This window comes from Limanda limanda, chromosome 5 (genome assembly GCF_963576545.1).
Source record: "Limanda limanda chromosome 5, fLimLim1.1, whole genome shotgun sequence".
NCBI classification, from domain to species: Eukaryota; Metazoa; Chordata; class Actinopteri; order Pleuronectiformes; family Pleuronectidae; genus Limanda; species Limanda limanda.
In genome coordinates this window covers 30,761,614-30,781,590 of record NC_083640.1, presented here as the reverse complement: position 1 = coordinate 30,781,590, position 19,977 = coordinate 30,761,614, and the positions used below count along the sequence as shown (strand labels likewise).

The 19,977-nt window shown below is 43.1% G+C and overlaps 1 protein-coding gene across 1 annotated transcript in view; it reads left to right on the top strand.

The window, feature by feature from the left end:
• The window catches only part of arid3c (AT rich interactive domain 3C (BRIGHT-like)), an 80,616-nt gene that overhangs the window by 39,213 nt on the left and 21,426 nt on the right, over positions 1 to 19,977 (top strand). The gene's annotated exons all lie outside the window — the stretch shown is intronic.

Genomic DNA, 19,977 nt, shown 5'->3' with positions numbered 1-19,977 from the left:
TGGGTATTTTCTGCAGGACTCATTGTTGGTGAGAAAATGGCTGTCCCATAAAGGAAGGTTTGTGGGTGAACCAGTGTTCCAAATTGTGTTGCCAGAGAAACTTCGCCAGTCAGTGTTAAAAGTAGCGCATAATGAATCTGGACATGCTGGTGTGAGAAAAACTTACGATAGACTACTTAGGCATTTCTTTTGGCCTCGTATGAAGAGAGATGTGTCAGCATTTATCAAAACTTGTCATACATGCCAGTTAACTGACAAGCCTAATCAAAAGTTGAAACCAGCACCATTGTATCCCATTCCGGCCATTAGCCAGCCGTTTGAACATTTGATAATAGACTGTGTAGGTCCTCTACTTCCTTCAAAATCTGGAGCGGTGTATTTGTTAACAGTAATGTGCCAGGCAACTCGCTATCCGGCTGCGTATCCTCTGCGTACTATTACCACTAGGTCAGTTGTGCGTGCCCTTTCTCAATTTATTTCTATTTTTGGGATTCCTAAGGTCATCCAATCTGATAAGGGATCCAATTTCTGTTCTCATATGTTTTCCCAGGTTCTGAAGCAGTTGCGTGTGCACCACAATCAAAGCTCTGCATACCATGCACAGAGTCAGGGGGCTTTGGAACGATTTCACCAAACGCTAAAGGCTATCTTGCGCGCCTACTGCACAGAGCTGGGAAAAGATTGGGAAGAGGGTCTGCCTTGGCTGATGCTTGCGGCTAGAGAGGTAACACAGGAGAGCACAGGGTTCAGTCCAAATGAGTTGGTTTTTGCTCATACAGTAAGAGGTCCTTTGGCTGCACTGTCGGGCGATTGGATAGAGGCACACCCTCCAAAGAATTTGATTGATTATGTTAATGGTTTCCGCCATCGGCTTTATACAGCTGGGTTGTTGGCTAAGGAAAAGTTAGCATCAGTTCAGGATAAAATGAAACGGTTGTATGACACTAAAACAGAGCTCCGGGTGTTTAGCCCTGGAGACCAGGTGTTGGCTTTACTTCCTATTGTTACTTCACCCTTTGAGGCAAAATTCTCAGGTCCACATACTGTAGTAAAGCAGATCTCGGTGCAAAATTACATTATCTCAACACCTAAACGTAGGAAACCAACCCAACTTTGCCATGTGAACTTGCTTAAGCCTTATTATTCATGCACTTCGGAGACGCCTGTGTTGTGTGTGCAGCCAGAGGTTGGCTTGGCTCATGCAGTTTGCATGGCAGTTCCGGTCTTGTCTCCCAGTCAGGAGTTAGAAGAAGATGGGTTGGGTACACCAGATCCAGCGTTGGTGCATGGTCGTGTTAAAAATTCAGAGGCGCTTGCATGCCTCGATACACTGTTGTCTCATTTACCTGCAACAGGCCGGAGGGAACTGGCGGCATTAATCCAGGAGTTTCCATGCTTATTTGGTGATACACCGAGTTGTACTCATTGGATCGAACATGACATTGACATTGGTGATGCGAAACCAATAAAACAGAGGTTTTACAGGGTAAATGCAGATAAACGTAATTATTTGGAAGCCGAGGTTGATTAAATGTTAAAAAATGGCATTGCAGAGCCATGCGCATCCAGTTGGGCTTCACCTTGTATTTTGGTTCCCAAGCCAGATGGTACGTTTCGTTTTTGTTCTGATTTTCGTAAAGTGAATAATGTCACTAAACCCGACTCTTTTCCACTTCCCAGAATGGAAGATTGTATTGATCAGGTGGGCTCTGCAAAGTTTGTGAGTAAATTTGATCTATTGAAGGGATACTGGCAGGTACCTCTGTCAGCACGAGCACGTGAGATTGCCGCTTTCATAACACCTAATGGTCTTTATTCTTACAAGGTCATGCCGTTCGGACTTCGCAATGCACCTGCTACATTTCAGCGGCTGATGAATCGAGTGGTTTGGGATATGCCGGGGTGTGCAGTGTATTTGGACGACGTTGTAATTTATTCGGACAACTGGAAGATTCACTTGGAACGCATTCGGGAACTGTTCGATCGCTTGAGGGGGGCTGGGCTCACAGTCAATCTTGCAAAGTGTGAGTTTGCAAGGGCGACTGTGACCTACCTCGGTCGAGTGGTTGGACAGGGCCAAGTGTGTCCTGTGGATGCCAAAGTTCAGGCAGTGGCGAAGTATCCAGTTCCAACGACGAAGAAAGAACTCATGCGTTACCTTGGTCTGATAGGTTACTATCGTAGTTTCTGTTGGGGGGCTGCTCTCAAAGCGGGCGTAAAAAGTGTTCAGAACCGCTGGTCTTAGCTTTGTAGTCTGTGATGGTTCTCAGTCCGGCCCACATGTTCCTAGTGTTGGAGCCCTTGTAGTGGGACTCCACTTTGTCCCTGTACAGTCTCTTAGCACTGCTTATAGCACTCCGGAGCGCGTACCTGGACTTCCTGTATTCCTCCAGATCCCCTGAGATGTAGGCAACGGTCCTTGCTTTGAGTTTAGCATGGACGTCACAATTAATCCAAGGCTTCTGATTTGGAAATGTTCGTACAGAAATCCTGGGTACAACGTCATCGATGCATTTGCTGATGTAGCAGATGACCGCGTCCGTGTACGTGTTGATGTCATCATCCTGGAACACGCCCCACTCCGTCGTGCTGAAGCAGTGCTGAAGAGCCGAGTCTGATTGGTCGGACCACCGCTGAATGGTCCGAGTCACCGGTCTGTCACGCTTGAGTTTCTGCCTATAGGAAGGCAGCAGCAGAACTGAAACGTGATCCGATTTGCCGAATGGGGGGCGGGGGAGGGCCTTATACGCACCACGAAAGGAAGTGTAAACATGGTCCAGCGTGTTCGCGCCGCGCGTCGGACAGCTGATGTGCTGATGGTATCTCAGCAGGACTTTCCTCATCTTGGCGTTGTTAAAATCCCCGGCCACAATAAACGCAGCCTCGGGCCGTGATGACTCTGTCCTGTCGATAACCGCATGCAGCTCGTCCAGCGCCTGGTTGGTGTCGGCGTGTGGCGGAATGTAAACAGCTGTTATGACGACCGATGTAAACTCCCGCGGGATGTAATAAGGCCGGCATCTGATCATGAGGTGCTCCAGGTCCGGAGAACAGCCCGAAGAAATAATCTCTACATCCGAGCACCACAGATTGTTCACCATGAAGCAGACACCTCCTCCGTGCTCTTCCCAGAGTTAATTGTCCGATCCTGGCGGTGAATGGAGACCCCCTCGGGAATATGGCGGAGTCCGGGATCGATGAGTCGAGCCAAGTCTCCGTGAAAACCATCACGTTACAAAACTTGATGTCCCGTTGAAAAGCCATCCTGCTACAAAGTTCATCCAGCTTGTTATCCACGGACTGAACATTAGCCAGAAGAATGCTTGGTAGAGGAGGCCGGTTCTCACGTTTCCTCAGCCGGACCAGGACGCCTGCTCGGGACCCTCGTCGCCTTCGTGTTCCAGGTATCGCAGGTAACCAGCGCCATGGGTAGTCTCCTTTGTTTGTTGTTGGTGGCGGTGAAAAAGTGTTTTTTACCGTTAACCCGATGGACAGAAGTTGTTCTCTATCATATGTGATGATAGGGCTCGCTTTACTGGATTGCACAATGCAAAATACAGTAAAATAAATAACAATAAGATAGAAAAGAGAGCAAAGCTGTGGGAGAGCGCGAGACACGGCAGCCATCCTCTGCGCCATCGTCATCACTCAGCCACCTCAGCAGTGGATCTGGTCTTCAGCCTCTTGACAATCAACGCTTTGGTCTCAGGGTGAATCTTAGGCACGTTGTCAGAGGTCAAGTTGCAGTTGATGTGAAGGTCTGGTGTGCTGGGGTTCTTTTTATACACACCCACTAATTGATTGATCAATTATTGATCACAGGTGAGGCTGTAATCTAGGATTGGGTGCATCATATGACAAGGCAACTAAAACTGACTCAGTGGGCTTTACCAAGCTACAACAAATATGGGCTAACAAATATATTTGAGGGGCACTTAAGGTTTACTTTTGCACATGACCATAAATCTTTTGAATTATTTTGGTGGTATTGAAATCACCAGAAAACTTAACACAGAAGTTTGTTGTATGTACATAAATAAGCAAACCAACCTACCCTCAAAACTACAAAGTAGTCTTATGTTTAGTTGCAACTATAAGGCTAAGTGAATTCTGCTTTACCCTCCTACTCATTTTGTTAATTTTACTGGAAAAATGCAAAAAATTGATTGAGAATATGCAAAATACAGCAAGAGAGATAACATTCAGCTTCTGTAGCCAAAAAACTGAATTGCCTGATATATTAATGATCCAATAAATTATTATTATTATTTATTTATTTGTAAATGTTTTATTATTGCACTTACAACACACACACAGACAGACATACACACACACACACACACAAACAGTCACATACATACACACAAAACTGGGGACGTGGACTCAGTTTCAGTGTACCTACAATTCCCTCCTTTCACATTTGAGGGTGGGCTGTCTGTATCATGCATTGATAAAAGATCTATCAGCAAACAAAAAACTAGTAGAATGAATAGTTATTAGATGAGGAGCCTACAATAAAACTGATTCAGGTACTGTTTAAGTCAGAGCACTCCTGGCAAAAACATATTGGTCTGTTTTTCATTCATGTTTTCTTTCAAAAAAATAAACATTCAGAAGGTGTTTGTTTAATTACCCTATGTCTGTTTGCATCAGTAGATTTCAACTTAATTCACCAAACAAGCTAATCTGCATATTTAAACATAACATTTCTTGATATAAGTCATTAACTGTGGAAGTTCTATAGCGATATGTTTTAGTTATTTTTTCTATCCTAATCACCTGCAGTGCCAATTGGCAAATGTTTGTAAATTGTTGCATTTTAATTAGTTAACGACTGATTCAGGTATCAAGGAGGCTATTGTAATGCCATCATTAGATAAAAATTTGACCCTATCCACCTGTAGTGTCTCCCCTTCAGTTCAGAACATTAGCCTGAGCCCTAACTTTTTACATTAGCTAGTAGGTCATGAGTGTACATTAGCAAGACACAAGTTAGCTATATTTGGCTTTGGCTTTTGCTATTTAGCTGTTGTCTTGAGACACTGGTAGCTTAGTCCTTTGTTCATCACAAATCATCTCCACACAGCCAAAGAAAAAACTCCACAACTTGGATTGGAACTGGGAGGTGAGAGGTGCTGCCTGTCTGACGGGACTGTGATGATTGTGTGCTTACCACTGTGCAAGGGAAGGGGAGGGTAGGGTTAGACCTGATCTCTTGATTTTTCAGTGACATTCTGTCTGGTCCAGGACTGCACCAAATTATATATTCTGGATAATTTAGGGCTGGCTATCAGTAGAAATATGACACCTGAGTTTCGTTAGGAAAAAAAGTTTTTGCGTAGCATATACACATTTTTGTACATTTCGTATTTATAATTGTGGCAGTAGACCATGCCACAGGGCTCTCACCACAGCAGCCAGAGACGAACCATTCAGGTTTTAACATCTTTATATAAAGAACACACATATGAACAAACATAAATATACCAACTTAAAAGGGAACAGCTCAGCCCTAGTGTATCGTGTTCTCGGTCCTGAGTGTATTGAGATCAGTGATGTGTCGGTCGTGAACGATTCGTTCACTATGAACGACTCCTTACAAGGACTCGGGAGTAACGAGTCCTCTCAAAGAGAGATTCGTTCATTTTCTTGTGGCTGCGCATCGGGACTGTTCCATAGGCTCAGTCAAGGAAGCAGAAATGATTCGACAAGTCATACAGACTGGTTTTGTTATTTTCACTTTACATTAACACTTACAGTTTAGTGCAGTGTAATTGTTTGCCGTGATAATTAAATGCCAGTGTAATAATAAATTACAATTTCATACAATAAAAACTGTACAAACTCAAAGTTCACAGACTTAAATCAATTGTGTCTTACACAGAATTTTTCATATAATATAAGACCATTTTACTTGAATTGCACATTTGTGTGACAGATCATATTTTTTTAAGAAAACCTCCTCTATTAAATACAGTACAACATGACAGTTTGTATGGTTTGAAATTGTCATTTATTATCACACTGGCATTTAATTATCACGGCAAACAATTACACTGCACTAAACTGTAAGTGTAAATGTAAAGTGAAAATAACAAAACCAGTCATTATGACTTGTGAACGAATAAAATTCACGTCTTTCTATACTAAAAACACAGAGTGTTCATTTCTCCGGGAGACAGTGAACGCCCCTCGCTACATCTCCAGCGCTCCTCTACTGAGCCAATGCAGGTCACGTGAAAAATGATCCAAAGACTCGTACCCGAAGACCCAGTAGGGAAATGAACGAATCATTTCTGCTTCCTTGACTGAGCCTATGGAACAGTCCCCGATGCGCAGTCCCCCCCGTTGAAATGATCATTTCACCGACTCGAAAAAAGATTTGTTCATTTTACTGAACGAGATTGAAAGAACCGAGTCGGTGAAATGATCCGAACTTGAGATTGTGTTTCCCAAAGCAGCTCCGCTGCTGCCTTTTAAATCTGAGGATTAATCTGCTAACAGCTCTCACCTCCGCAGATTGATCCTCCAGTGTAGGTGAAGGTACTTTCCCAGCTACCTCCACAATGATGTTGTCATCAGCCAAACAAAAACAGTAAAATGAGAAATCATTCTAAAAATTATGAAGCACATTGATGCTCACTCAGAAGACAAATGTTTTCGTTGTAACCACATAGCAGTACAGAAAAAGTATTAATTATTGTTAATTATTCAATCCAACACCAGAAAAATATGAAATTATCCAGACTCAAATATCACTGCTTTAAATCGTCCTCCTGTATGAGATAAACATACACTTTTATTTAAAATAAAATGTATCACTGTGATGCTGCTTAATTGTAAACATGTGAGTGCAAACATTTGCTATAGCCCTTTATACCATGCAGTGTTTGTGCCTTTATACATTGGTTAGTAATTCATTATTCGTTATGCATCAGTGCTGGGCGGCTGTGGCTGAGGGGTAGAGTGGTCGTCCTCCAACTGAACCATCTGCATGCCGAAGTGTCCTTGGGCAAGATGCTGAACCCTGAATGGCCCCCCATAGAATAACTAAGTGCTGCAAATAGATGCACTGTATGAATGTGTGTATGAATGGGTGAATGTGAAACTGTACTGTAAAGCGCTTTGAGTGGTCTTCATCAGACTAGAAAAGCGCTATATAAATACAAATCCATTTACCAAATCCATAAATGTTTTGGTTTAAGAAAAATGTATCTACATATATTATCTGAGCCTGGTAAGAAATGGATATAAACTGCAACTTAACTGGTTGATAGAGGTGTACAAACATGAAAGAGCAAATGTAGTATATAACTTGAGATAAAAGATAAAAAGTCAGGGCCCCTAAAGTGTCAACTCAAGGTCGCGTTGTATCAGGACATTTTTTGATTTATGTGCTGTACTATTTAATACATCTGCAAGGTTGAATAACGCATGCCATTCCTGGTTACATGCATTTAAGAAGAATGCTTTTTCTCAGAAACCAGATGTGTTGTTGCGAATGCAAATGTGTGTGAGCCTAAGGTAGCCCACTTGTAAATTAAACAATGCGGCCCAAATATCCCAAAACTAATGTGGGCCTTTTATTGCACACATGCAGTGCTCTCGACAAGGTGTAATCTGGATCTGAAACGTGAGTTGTCCATGTGGGAAATGGTGAATATGACCCAAATAGCAAAAAACTAATTTGTGCCAGTTTTGTCCCCTTTGGTTGACTTGCAGTATCACTATGGCTTACATGTGGCCCAAATCTGGCAACCTAGAACAGGCTGCCCAAGTGCCACACAGTATGTGGACCGAATGACAGTGTGGCAGTGTGACAGTGTAGGGGAAATCTGGGCCAAAACAATTGTGCTTTTTCAAGGGGAACGATCAGAGTGATCCAATATTGTCAACATGTTTTCACATTGCATATGTGGTTATTATAAAAAATATATATTCATAGCTGATTATTTGAGCTGAGATGTTTTGTAAACATTTCTAAAGTGCAAGACACTGTATTACAGTTTGTATAAAATATGTCCTCCCTCAAATTATCAATGGCAGATGTCCTGCTATTGAAGAGAAAGAATCCTTAGGAGAGATATTGTTAAGGATCGTTTTTGTTTGGACCCCAAATCAGACACTGGATGCCAGATCTGAACGAAAGCAGAGTTAATTTGTACAAATAGGCAGAGGAGGCAGGCTTGGGCGGCCGGGTGCTGGCTGGCTGGAAAATCTACGAGAAGGAAGGAAAATACGGATTAGTACTTAACAAAACACAAGGACTAGAGAGCTGAGGGAAATACATGCAGGTGCACTACCGGAATTATCTGGCAGCGTAGTGGAGTCAAGACCAGGCTTTTATAGAGAGGTGATTTGATGAATGAGAGCAGGTGTGCCTTGGCAGCTGCAGCAGGGAAGCCAGCCACACCCCCTGCCACACACGACCTGCAGAGGAAGAACAGAAAGGGGAGGGGGAGAGAGAGAACAACAACTAAACCAACAGAATCATCACAAACACTGTCAATTTCCACTGCTATGCAGATGACACCCAGTTATACTTCTCAATGCACCCAGAACAGTGTAATCAATAGGGATGAGCCGGATACTCGGCTGAAACGAGTATCCGGTACGGATAAAGCTCTTTTGCCGAGCACGAGTATTATACAGGTAATCGTAGTCAATATCTGTGCTCGGACTGAATGAAAATCCTCACACAGCGTCACAGCGCTCCTCCCGTCACACACGGCTCTGCTCACTCACTCACAGAACAGCTCTCTGTCTCTCAGTCACTCAGGTTCACTGCGCATCGGGACTGTTCCATAGGCTCAGTCAAGGAGGCAGAAATGATTCGTTCATTTCCCGACTGGGTCTTCGGGTACGAGTCTTTGGAAAAATTTTCACGAGACCTGCAATGGCTCAGTAGAGGAGCGCTGGAGATGCGAGGGACGTTCACTGTCTCCCGGAGAAGTGAACGCTCTGTGTTTTTAGTATGGAAAGACGTGAGTTGTATTTGTTCACGGGTCATGGTGACTGGTTTTGTTGTTTTCACTTTACATTTACACTTACTTTACAGTAAAGTAAACCTCTATTAAATACAGTACAGCATGACAGTTTGTATGGTTTGAAATTGTCATTTATTATCACACTGGCATTTAATTATCACGGCAAACAATTACACTGCACTAAACTTTAAGTGTTAATGTAAAGTTAAAATAACAAAACCAGTCTGTATGACTTGTGAACGAATATATTTCACGTATTTCTATACTAAAAACACAGAGTGTTCATTTCTCCGGGAGACAGTGAACGTCCCTCGGATCTCACTCACACACACACACACACACACACGCACACGCACACGCGCACACACACACACACACACACACACACACACACACACCTGGTGTGGAAATAAATTTAAAAAAAATAAAAATAAAAAAATCATAAAAAAATGTAAAAGTTAAAAAAGAAAGTTATGTTGAACCAGCCCACTTCCGGGTTAAATCACACCCACTTCCTGGTTAGGCCCCGCCCATTCCGAGTACGGATACGGATAATACATATGGTTAACAGATACAGATACAGATAATGCTGTACTCGCTCATCCCTAGTAATCAATTAACTAAACTCCAAGCCTGTCTCAAGGACATAAAAACCTGGCTGACCCTTTTAAGAGTAGGCTTAAAACCTTCCTTTGCTATATACCTTATGTTAGAGCTGGTCCAGACCTGTCTTAGACCTGCTCTTAGTTATACTACTATAGGTCTAGAATGTCGGGGGACACATGACACATGGAGCTTCTCTTTCCTCTTCTCCCTCTCTTTCACATTAAAGATATTAATGTACATACATACATGTTACTCACTTGACTTCTCCACCGGAGTCCCTATTGCCGTATCGTCTTCAGATCCAGTATCTTGCTGGCTGATTGTGATAATAATGGCGGATCCTGTATCGTGCTGGCAGATAGTGATAATAATGGTGGATCGTGTTGGCATCTGATAGTGGTGGTGGACCACAATCAAGGTGGCAGCTGATGGTGGATCCTGATAGCCTGATCAGTGGATCTCGATCGTGGACTTTTGCGACATCCGATCGTGATGGTGGATCATGATCGTGGTGGCTGCTGACCGTGGAATATTATTACAACAAGACTGCTTGATATACAATATGTCTCCTCAATGCTGTAAATACCCTCATCTTTCTGATGTTCTCCATTACACGTGGCATCAATTGCACTTCTGTCCGTCCTGGGAGAGGGACCTATGAGACAAATTATGATTTGTGAATATGGGCTATACAAATAAAATGTCATTGATTGATGAACACAAGATAAGACACTCCATTATTAGTCCCACAATAGGGAAATTTGCAATATTAAAACAGCAAGAGTAAAAAATAGGCATCATTAAGTAATAATAATAACACATTTTATTTGTATAGCACTTTTAAAAGGAACTCGAAGGCACTTAACATGGTAAAAATAATAACAATGAGGTAACATTAGAGCAGTTAAAAGTCATATTACATTAAAAACAATTATAATACATAAATAAATCATTGATTAAAAGGTCTGAGGGGGCGAGGTTGTGGAGGGTTTTTTATGTGATGAGGAGAATTTTAAATTGTGTTCTTTGTTGAATGAGGAGCCAGTGAAGGTTCTAAAGGCTCCAGTATGCTTCTACGTATCCGTTTCTCGGAGAGGGCTCCATGTAGGCGAAGAGTCTTTTTGATTTTTACCTCTCCGACCACTGTACGTCGAAAAAAATTCACCGCCAAACCCATAGGTGGCGCAACGGAAGACGAGCTCAGAGAAGCCTACCCCATTTGGGAAGAAGAAGTCCACGTGTGTCTGTTTACCTTTGTTAGCTGGTCTCCCACACACTGAACCATGGCAACTAAAGGCCGGAGCATGCTTCTGCGTTGTCAGGGGCCCGCAGGCACTCAGCTGTAACGCAGGACTCATTGTCATTCATGGTTTTCCAACCGTTGCGCGTGTTGCCATGCAATTCCCCGCCAGAACACTAGCCGCAATAATGTTTTTTGTTGAAGTCGGCTCTTCTTCCTGTGTTGCACGAAGAAGAGCGATTTATCTACATCGCCACGGCGGCTCCTCAGAGCCTTTTTCTGGCGGAAAAATCCGCCGGTTAGTGACGGGTTATACTAGTGGACATAGTGTCGGATCTGTTCTGCCAAGTGCTCTTCTATTTGGTCCATATTCGTTCTTCTAAATCTTCCGTGGTTTCCGGGCATGAACCGGAAATGCGACTCCGGAAATGATGTAGTTAGCAGACCAATCACAGCCCTTGTGGGCGGGTGACGCTTGCGGGGCTTTGCCGTCTAGTTAGAAAAATTGGCCGACGCACGTAAGGACGTGAGAAGTAAGTAAGTAAGTTTTATTTATAGAGCACATTTAAATACAGCATAAACTGACCAAAGTGCTGTACAATGACAATAAAAGGCAAATAATACAATATAACAATACGGTGCTATACAATGACAATAAAAGGCAAATAATACAATATAACAATACAAATTGACCATAAGTCCTAATATCCAATACAAAGTGCAATAACATTCAATAACAGTTAGGGGGAAAGGAAGGCCAGGGAGTAAAAGTGGGTTTTTAGCCTAGACTTGAAGGCAGAAATGGAGGGGGCGGATCTAATGTCCTGAGGGAGCAGGTTCCACAGACGTGGAGCGGCGACAGCAAAGGCCCTGTCACCTTTCCGCTTGAGCCGTGAGCGTGGCACGTGCAGAAAACCTTTGCCAGAGGATCTGAGGGACATTTGAACTGACTGGGGCTGTACAAGGTCAGTGATGTAGGCTGGGGCCATCCCATTGAGTGCCTTAAAAACAAATAATAAAACTTTAAACTGTATCCTAAAATGAATGGGGAGCCAGTGCAAGGAGGCCAGAATGGGGGTGATGTGCTCACGCCTCTTGGTGCCAGTTAAAAGACGTGCAGCTGCATTTTGAACCAGCTGTAGACGTCTGAGTGAGGATTGGGGGAGGCCGAGGTAGAGGGAATTGCAATAATCCAGCCGTGATGTAATAAAGGCATGAATTACTATCTCCAGGTCTTTATGAGATAGGAAGGTTTTGAGGCGGGAGATCACTCTAAGTTGGTAGAAACTAGTTTTGACCACATTACTAATCTGTTTGTCAAGACAGAGTTCAGAGTCGAAGATGACACCCAGGTTTCTGGCGTAGGGTGTGACAAATGGAGTGAGGTAACCTAAATTATTTAGAGCAGTGCATCTTGCATTGGGGGGGCCAAAAATTATGACTTCTGTCTTGTCACCATTTAACTGGAGGAAGTTGTTGGCCATCCAGTTTCTGATGTCTTCAAGACAGACCAGGAGAGATTGGATGGAGTCCCTAGATTTTAATGGCAGGTACAGCTATGAATCATCTGCATAGAGATGAAAAGAGATGTTATGCTTTCTTATAATGTCACCCAGTGGGAGCATATACAGGCTGAATAGCATGGGACCCAGTATGGACCCCTGAGGGACCCCATAAGAGGCAGGGGCAGATGATGAAGAGAACTGGCCTATAGAGACAGAGAAAGTCCTGTGTTTAAGGTAAGAGCTGAACCAAAGTAATGCAGTCTCCCTGATACCCACCTGCTGGTCCAGGCGGGTGAGGAGGATGTTGTGATCTACAGTGTCGAAAGCAGCACTAAGGTCAAGTAATATCAAGATGGCATTATCACCAGAATCCAAAGTGAGGAGCAGATCATTAGTTACTTTAAGCAGGGCAGTTTCTGTGCTGTGAAGGGATCTAAAACCTGATTGAAAGGGTTCTAGTATGTGGTGGGTGGTCAGAAAGGGAGTCAACTGTGACAAAACAGCTTTCTCTAAAACTTTAGAAAAAAAAGGAAGCTTAGAGATGGGGCGGTAATTTTTTAGGCATTCAGCATCAAGGTTGTGTTTTTTAAGCAAGGGTTGGACAACCGCATGCTTAAAACATGTAGGGACAGTGCCGGATGGGAGGCATGAGTTTAGAATTACCTGAATAGAGGGGCCAACTGCATCAACAACATCCTTTATGATAGAAGAGGGAATGGCATCATGGGGGGATGCAGTGGGTTTCATGTGCAATACTAAATCCTGCAGTTCAATGAGAGAAATGGGCTGAAATTGGTTAAAAATAGCTGGTGCACCAGAATAATCTGGTGGAGAGGGTGATGAGGAGGGGGTAAACAATGATCTAATGTTCTCTATTTTATTGGTGAAAAACTTAAGGAATTTCTCGCAGGTATCAGTAGATACATCAGCAACTGGGGAGTTAAGAGGGTTGATAAAAGAATTAATAGTGCTAAATAAAATGTTGGGTCTATTAGAGTGTTTGCTAATCAGACCAGAGAGGTGTTTTGACCTGGCTTTTTTTGCTGCTGCCTGGAAGGAAGCTAGTGCAGTTTTAAAAATTTCAAAGGAGACAGTTAGGTGATCCTTTTTCCTTTTCCTTTCGGCTTTACGGCAGGCCTGTCTGAGAGAGCGGGTGGCCTCATCCAACCAACATTGAGATTTTTGCTTGGGGCGGCTATATTTAAGAGGAGCTACAGAGTCAAGTATGGAAGAGCAGGAAGAGTGGAAAAGGCTGACTAAATCATCCGGGCTAGAAGAGGATGATGCCCCTGTTGCAATGGTAGATGCAACAGTTTTACTAAGAAAGCTATCAGAAAACTGGGCTGCAGTAAGAGAGTTTATGTGGCGAGAGTAACGACCTTGAGCTCTGGCAGTTCGCAATGGATTGGAGAGGGTAACATCAAACATAATAGGCTTATGGTCAGAGAAAGTGGCATCCTCAATCACAATATTATCTACAGAAAAGCCATAAGATAAAATAAGATCAAGTGTATGTCCCAAAATATGAGTAGCTTTATTTATATGTTGAGTAAGATCAAAGGCATCTATTACACCACGGAATTCGTTAACCATGGGTCTGTCTGGACAGCAGACGTGGATATTAAAGTCACCAAGTATGAGAAGACGATCATGCAATGAGACAAAATGGGAGAGAAAGTCAGAGAATTCTGTTATAAAGTCTTTGTCAGGCTTAGGGGGCCTATAGATGAGTACACAAACCAGTGGGGACATAGCAGATTCTACAATTACGCATTGCAATTCGAAAGTGGAGAAACTCCCTACAGAGAGTATCCGTAATTTAAAAATATTTTTGAAGACGAGAGCTACTCCACCTCCTCTTCCAGCGCACCTCGGTGTGCTAATGAACGAGCAGTTAATAGGGCAAAGTTCGCCGAAGACAGAAGACTGGCCAACTCCAGCGCTGATCCAAGTCTCGGTTACAAACAGGAAGTCCAGATTGTGATGAGAGAAGAAGTCATTTAAAACAAACGTTTTGTTAGACACAGACCTGCAGTTGACCAAGGCGATTTTTGCCATGGAATGAATCGCAGCCTGGGGGCAACGGGAGTAATCCACAGGGCGGATGTTCAGGGAGTTCACTCCACCGCTACGGATCCGCAGTCTCGGACGAGCAGAGCTGACAGGTGTTTGGGGTCGATGCGGAGTGATGGATACATGGCAGGAGTACCTCGGATCCCACGAACGATGAGCCAGGAAGAGATCTTTCCGTCCTAGATGGGCTGCAGAGAGATGACAGGGCCACGGCTGTGCGGGAGTAACACACGCTCTTTTCCTGATCGCCACCCGGACTCCTCCGCGTTTACCTCGGCGCTTCCGACGCTTCTTCCGGAGAGAGACACAGCAGGGTAGCCGAAGGACACACACCAAGTAGGGGTGTACAAACGGAGGGTGACATCTGGTGTAGGGAACAGGAGACCCACTAGTATGGGTCACCAGTGCATTTCTGAGATGTAGCAGAGTCTGACGATCATAGGTCCAGTTAGCGGCAACAGAGCAGTGCCCGCATAGCATAAGTGCCAGCATAAACAAACATAGAACAACTCGAACAGTTACGAGCTGACGGAGCTGACGGCAGGCCGACAAACACACTGGCGCCATCTTGAAGAAGGGCCGTGAGGGGCCCGGAAGGGCTCCTGCGTCTCCGGGGCCTGTGAAAACGCAGAAGTATGCGCCGGCCTTAACAGAACTAAATAAAGTTACACCCAGCGGGTCAAAATGCTGATGTTATCATTTCTTAGCGCAGCGGTTCCCCGGTCTTGTTTCCGAACTCTGTTGCTAATTCCACAGCTTAAAGCTCCCCCCCAGCTTCCACACACAGTCAGCAGGACTCCCGACACTAACTACTACTATCCAATGTTTGCTTCTAACCTGGCGGTATTATAGAAACAGTGTCATGATAGAAGTGGAATTAAAGTCGTGACGGCGGGTTTTTGCACTGTTACCACCGCAGTTAGCATGGTGGCTAGCCTAGCCCGCTAGCGCCGTTTTGAAAGCTCGTTATAACCGTATGTGACCGTGCACACATGCCGTCAGTGCTCTTACGAGCCACCGTCAGCCGGACAACTCCGCTGGCTTAACACACACGTCACATTAATCGTAGAATCGTAGTTGTGTTTGGGTTTATTGTCAAGCAGGAAGTTTGACGACCGGAAATGTGAAATCCGGAAATGACGTCGTAGGGAAATGATGTCGTTCGCGGACCAATCACAGCCAAGAGCTGTCCGTGGGGTCTCAGAAATAAAGACGGACAGTTAGAAAAATCAGAGGTGTACGAAAAGCTCTCCGAGGCGCTCGGAGAGGGCGTTCCACGACGGATAGGGCGGTCTTATCTATCCGTTTTAGAAAAGACGGACAAGCATAAATTGGCCTTCAAGGACAGGGTTGATGTGGTCTCTGGTGTGGAAGTGGTTTAGTTTTCGACGTATTGTAATTTGTTGATGAACTTGGTAGATGTGCCGTAAAGGATACTATTGCAATAGTGGGGAAGTGAGGTGATGAAGGCGTGGATGAGCGTTTCAGCGGCTGAAGAGGAGAGGGAGAGGCATATTTGGGAATTGTTTTTTAGGTAGAAAAAGGCTGTTTTTGTGATGTTGTTGACGTGGTGTTCACAGGAGAGGGTTGTGTCGAAAATGACACAGAGGTTACGGATGTGTGTGAATGTGGGAACAGAGGAGACAGAATTAACATTGCACAGTTAAGAGAGTTAAACCAGAGTTAAAGTGCATCCAATGGGTGCATGTAGTTCTAGCAATACCTCTCCTTGAGACACTTAGGGTGAATCAGTCTGTCGCTGAAGGAATTGCCCAGTACTGTGATGGTGTCCTGCAGGGGGTGGGACTGGTTGTCTATCAGAGAAGACAGCTTCACCATCATCCTCCTCTGTCCTTCCACCTTTACTAGGTCAAGAGGGTATCCTAGGACCGCGCCTAATGAGTCCCTGTTTTTCTTTGGGATGTTGGACACCAGAGTGGCGTTGGATGTGAATGTGAACTCTCAAGGGAAGAGCGGTGTTCTCATCCAAGTTACAAGAGAGGTGTTCTCCTCTCCAGGAGCTGCCGGGCGAGTTCGTAGGAGGTGAAGTAATTGTCGCATGTGACGTTGCGACCGTGCAACACAGCACAGCTGATGGCTGTTAGCTGGTTACTCCTCAGGTTTAAAAGGCAGAAGAAAAAGCTACCAAGAGGGAGAGAAACTAACCTGCACACAGAGACTGAAGAGACGAGGGCTGAGCCGAACCAGGCCAATGGATAGGGTTTTGTCTTGGATATTTTAGGTTGAGTGAATTTATGTTTGTTCTGCTGCATGGAAATAAACAATGTTTAGCGGCAACTGCTTGGTATCTGGCTGTGGTTGGGAGACCCCACTTGCAATGTCTCTTGCCACATTATTTTTTAAATTTATGATTGCACTAGCACACCACAGCAAATGTCTCTCTCTCTCTCTCTCTCTCTCTCTCTCTCTCACCCCCCCTCTCTCTCTCTAATTGACTGCTGTAAATTTGAAAAGATATTTACAGATTCTGACTTTTCGGATCAACAAAATGTCCTTATAACACAACCAAAGATTCATCCAATCGAAGCAATGTACACAACCAGCTACATCTTTATTTTCATAAAAAATAGGTGAAATCCGATCAAACATGCAACAGTGCAAATAATATAATAAACATATAAATTGTCTCTTCTTGGTCAGACCACAAATCTCACTTTTTTGAAAAATATATTTAAACATAATTTTAATGATAATTAATAACTCCACCCCTGTGTAGGGTCGCCAAAATCAATACAGACATACATGATTCCCTCTTTATGAGACTTCAACCCTCATTTTGGAATGGATTTCGATGAAACTTTGTGGAAGGATGCAGTATGGATCACAGAACAAACCACTAGTTATTATAATTACATTATTGATTATTATGTTTGGTGCAGATCTGTATCAGGGAGAGGATCTAAGAATATTTTTTCACTTTCTTTAACAGCGCGAGATAGGAGGTCTTGTAACATTTATGTTGATTTTTTAGAAAACAATTCATGGATTTTGATGATAAAATTCAGGCATCTTGAGGGGGCTGCTTTCTTTACATCGTTTCTTTACTAGTTTCACATTATCCTGATTTGGGGAGGGAGGGGTTGAGGCTCCGGAGCCTCTCACTTGGACATTTTCATTCTCATATACAGCGTGTGGGTATAATGCCACAATATCCAGAGTTCAGTGCAGGTCTGAAAGCAGTTCATTAGTGTGTGCCATGTGGTGCAGATCCAAATAAAACAGTTAATTTAAATGTAGTTTCATTAAGGGAATGTTGGGCCTTTTTTGGAGGTATGTGCTCACTTAGTGTCCTTATAGTTGCCTCTGTTGGCACATGTTTATCATTGTCTCTGCATATGTGCCTTTGCACTCAAAGGGCCTCACAATTGATCCAGTGGTATTGTCTTCTGCAGTGCATTTGTGCACTTAACATTTTTGAAACCACTTGCTGTTTCTTTACCTTTCGATATTCCCTCCACCACAGACCGCCTGATGTGCAGCACTCATAGTGCGCTCACAACTCCCACTCCCCCCACAAAAACACACATGTATCCCCTCTAGAACCTTCCCCTTAACAAACTCCCAACCCCCCCTACAGTTTCCTTCAGAGTGCTGACCTGCAATGGCCCTTAATATTTGTGACAGCTAATTTACTTCTAAATGATCAGTTATTATCTCAGGGGCCTCGTCCATAGGGCCCAACTGATTCAAAAGGTCATTCCTCTGTCTCTCTGTATTGATTAATTGGGCCTGTTAACATGGCTGTGAGCCTTATTGAAAGTGGACATTGCCTCTAACATATTTCCATCAGCTCTATGTGGCTGGACAAGCTCATTTAAAAGCTTCTTTGACTCTGCCTCTGCTCCAGTGAATAAGGCAGAATGAGGAGCATAATGGATATGCCAATAAGGAAACTAATGTTACTAAAACATACTAAGGGTATCAGGCAAGATGGAAACAAGGATATGATCTGTTGAGATATTATATATATTGCATTTTCAGTCTTTACATGTAAATTGTTCTTAAAATAATCACAGTGTGCCTGCAATGTGATCAAAAGAGCTCAATGCACTAAGATCTCCACTCTGTTATTGCTATGCAAATCACAGTTAGACTGATTAAAACCTTTAGTGAGCATTGGAAAGTGAAGCACACATATGAAGAGTTTTGTAAATAAAAACCCAATTTTGCAGGGTTTTTCCTGCATAGACAGTGCTAGGTGGCAGGCTTCCTCAAATTCCGTGCTGCTAGTACACCATGGCTGTTCATCAAATTTATTTTAAATTCTTACTTTTTTGGAAAACATTTTATGTTGAAAGCTCTCATGAGTTAACGGGCAAGCAGGAGCATTGTACTTGTAACAAATTAATTTCTGAACTTAATTATATTCAACATTTTTATACAGGCTTTTTTTTAAAAAGAGCAGCTGTGCTCCATCTGAGTGGTCAAATATATTGACATTCAGAGCGTGAATGCATGGCACATGGAACATGTCACACAATGGCTGTGTGTGTATGAGAAGGTAATCTGTATCATTATTGCAGGCAATGTCGGTTGTAAGATATGCTGTAAGTTATTTATAAGTTACAGAATCTGCAGGTTATGGATCAAACCATGCATCTCTACAGTGTGCTGAGAATAGAAGTTCCCGAACCAAATCTGTTTCTGAAGCAGTGTCCCTCCACTGGCAATTCACAGATTTTATCAACATAAAAACCCCAATTACAATTACATCTGATGTAGTTTTATTATTCTTTGACTGATGGAGATCGAGCCCCAAACCTTTTGGTTAGAGAACATCTCACACTTCCCCTCCTTAGACACATCAATTGGCAAAGCAAATTCATTTTTGAAAATTATGTTATAAGATATAATGTGGTATAAGTTGTTAATCATAATAAACTGTAAAAACAGCATTTCCAGATTTAGCTTATTTAGGATGGATGTACTAATGAGTTAACACACAGAATAGCCGGATTGGTCTTACTTGCGCACAATAACAGCCAGTAATTCAGACCACTGTCAACAGTAGGTTAATCATCATTAGCAGCAGCTTTTATATATCAGTGATGAACGTTTACGGTCACAATCATAGACTGTATATAAATATTGATGACATGATGATAGCACCCTAAAGAAGCCAAAGCAGCATAGATCTTAATCCCAGTCTCCTCCATGTTAGCAGATCTATCATAGACTAAACTAAAAAGTCAAAATACACCTCAAACAATTTTTTCTCAATGATGGGTTCTGTGACTTTAGGTAGGTCTTATCACACAGATATATATCCAATTGTTAAATTTTCCAGTAAGTTTTGTTTTAAATATTTATTTGATATCATAAAAATCGGCTGAAATATCATGATTTATAGCTGAGACTGTCTTGTGATTGGTAGAGCATGTGTATCGGCAGACCATTACTACTGTGGCTTCTTCCCTTCTATTGTATAGACTCTGGCTTCAAATGACATTATCGTCACATTTTATATACGGTCTATGGTCATAATCCTAAATAACCACACACAGGAAACTCCCAAAACTTCACTGATGAACGATGTTGAATTTCT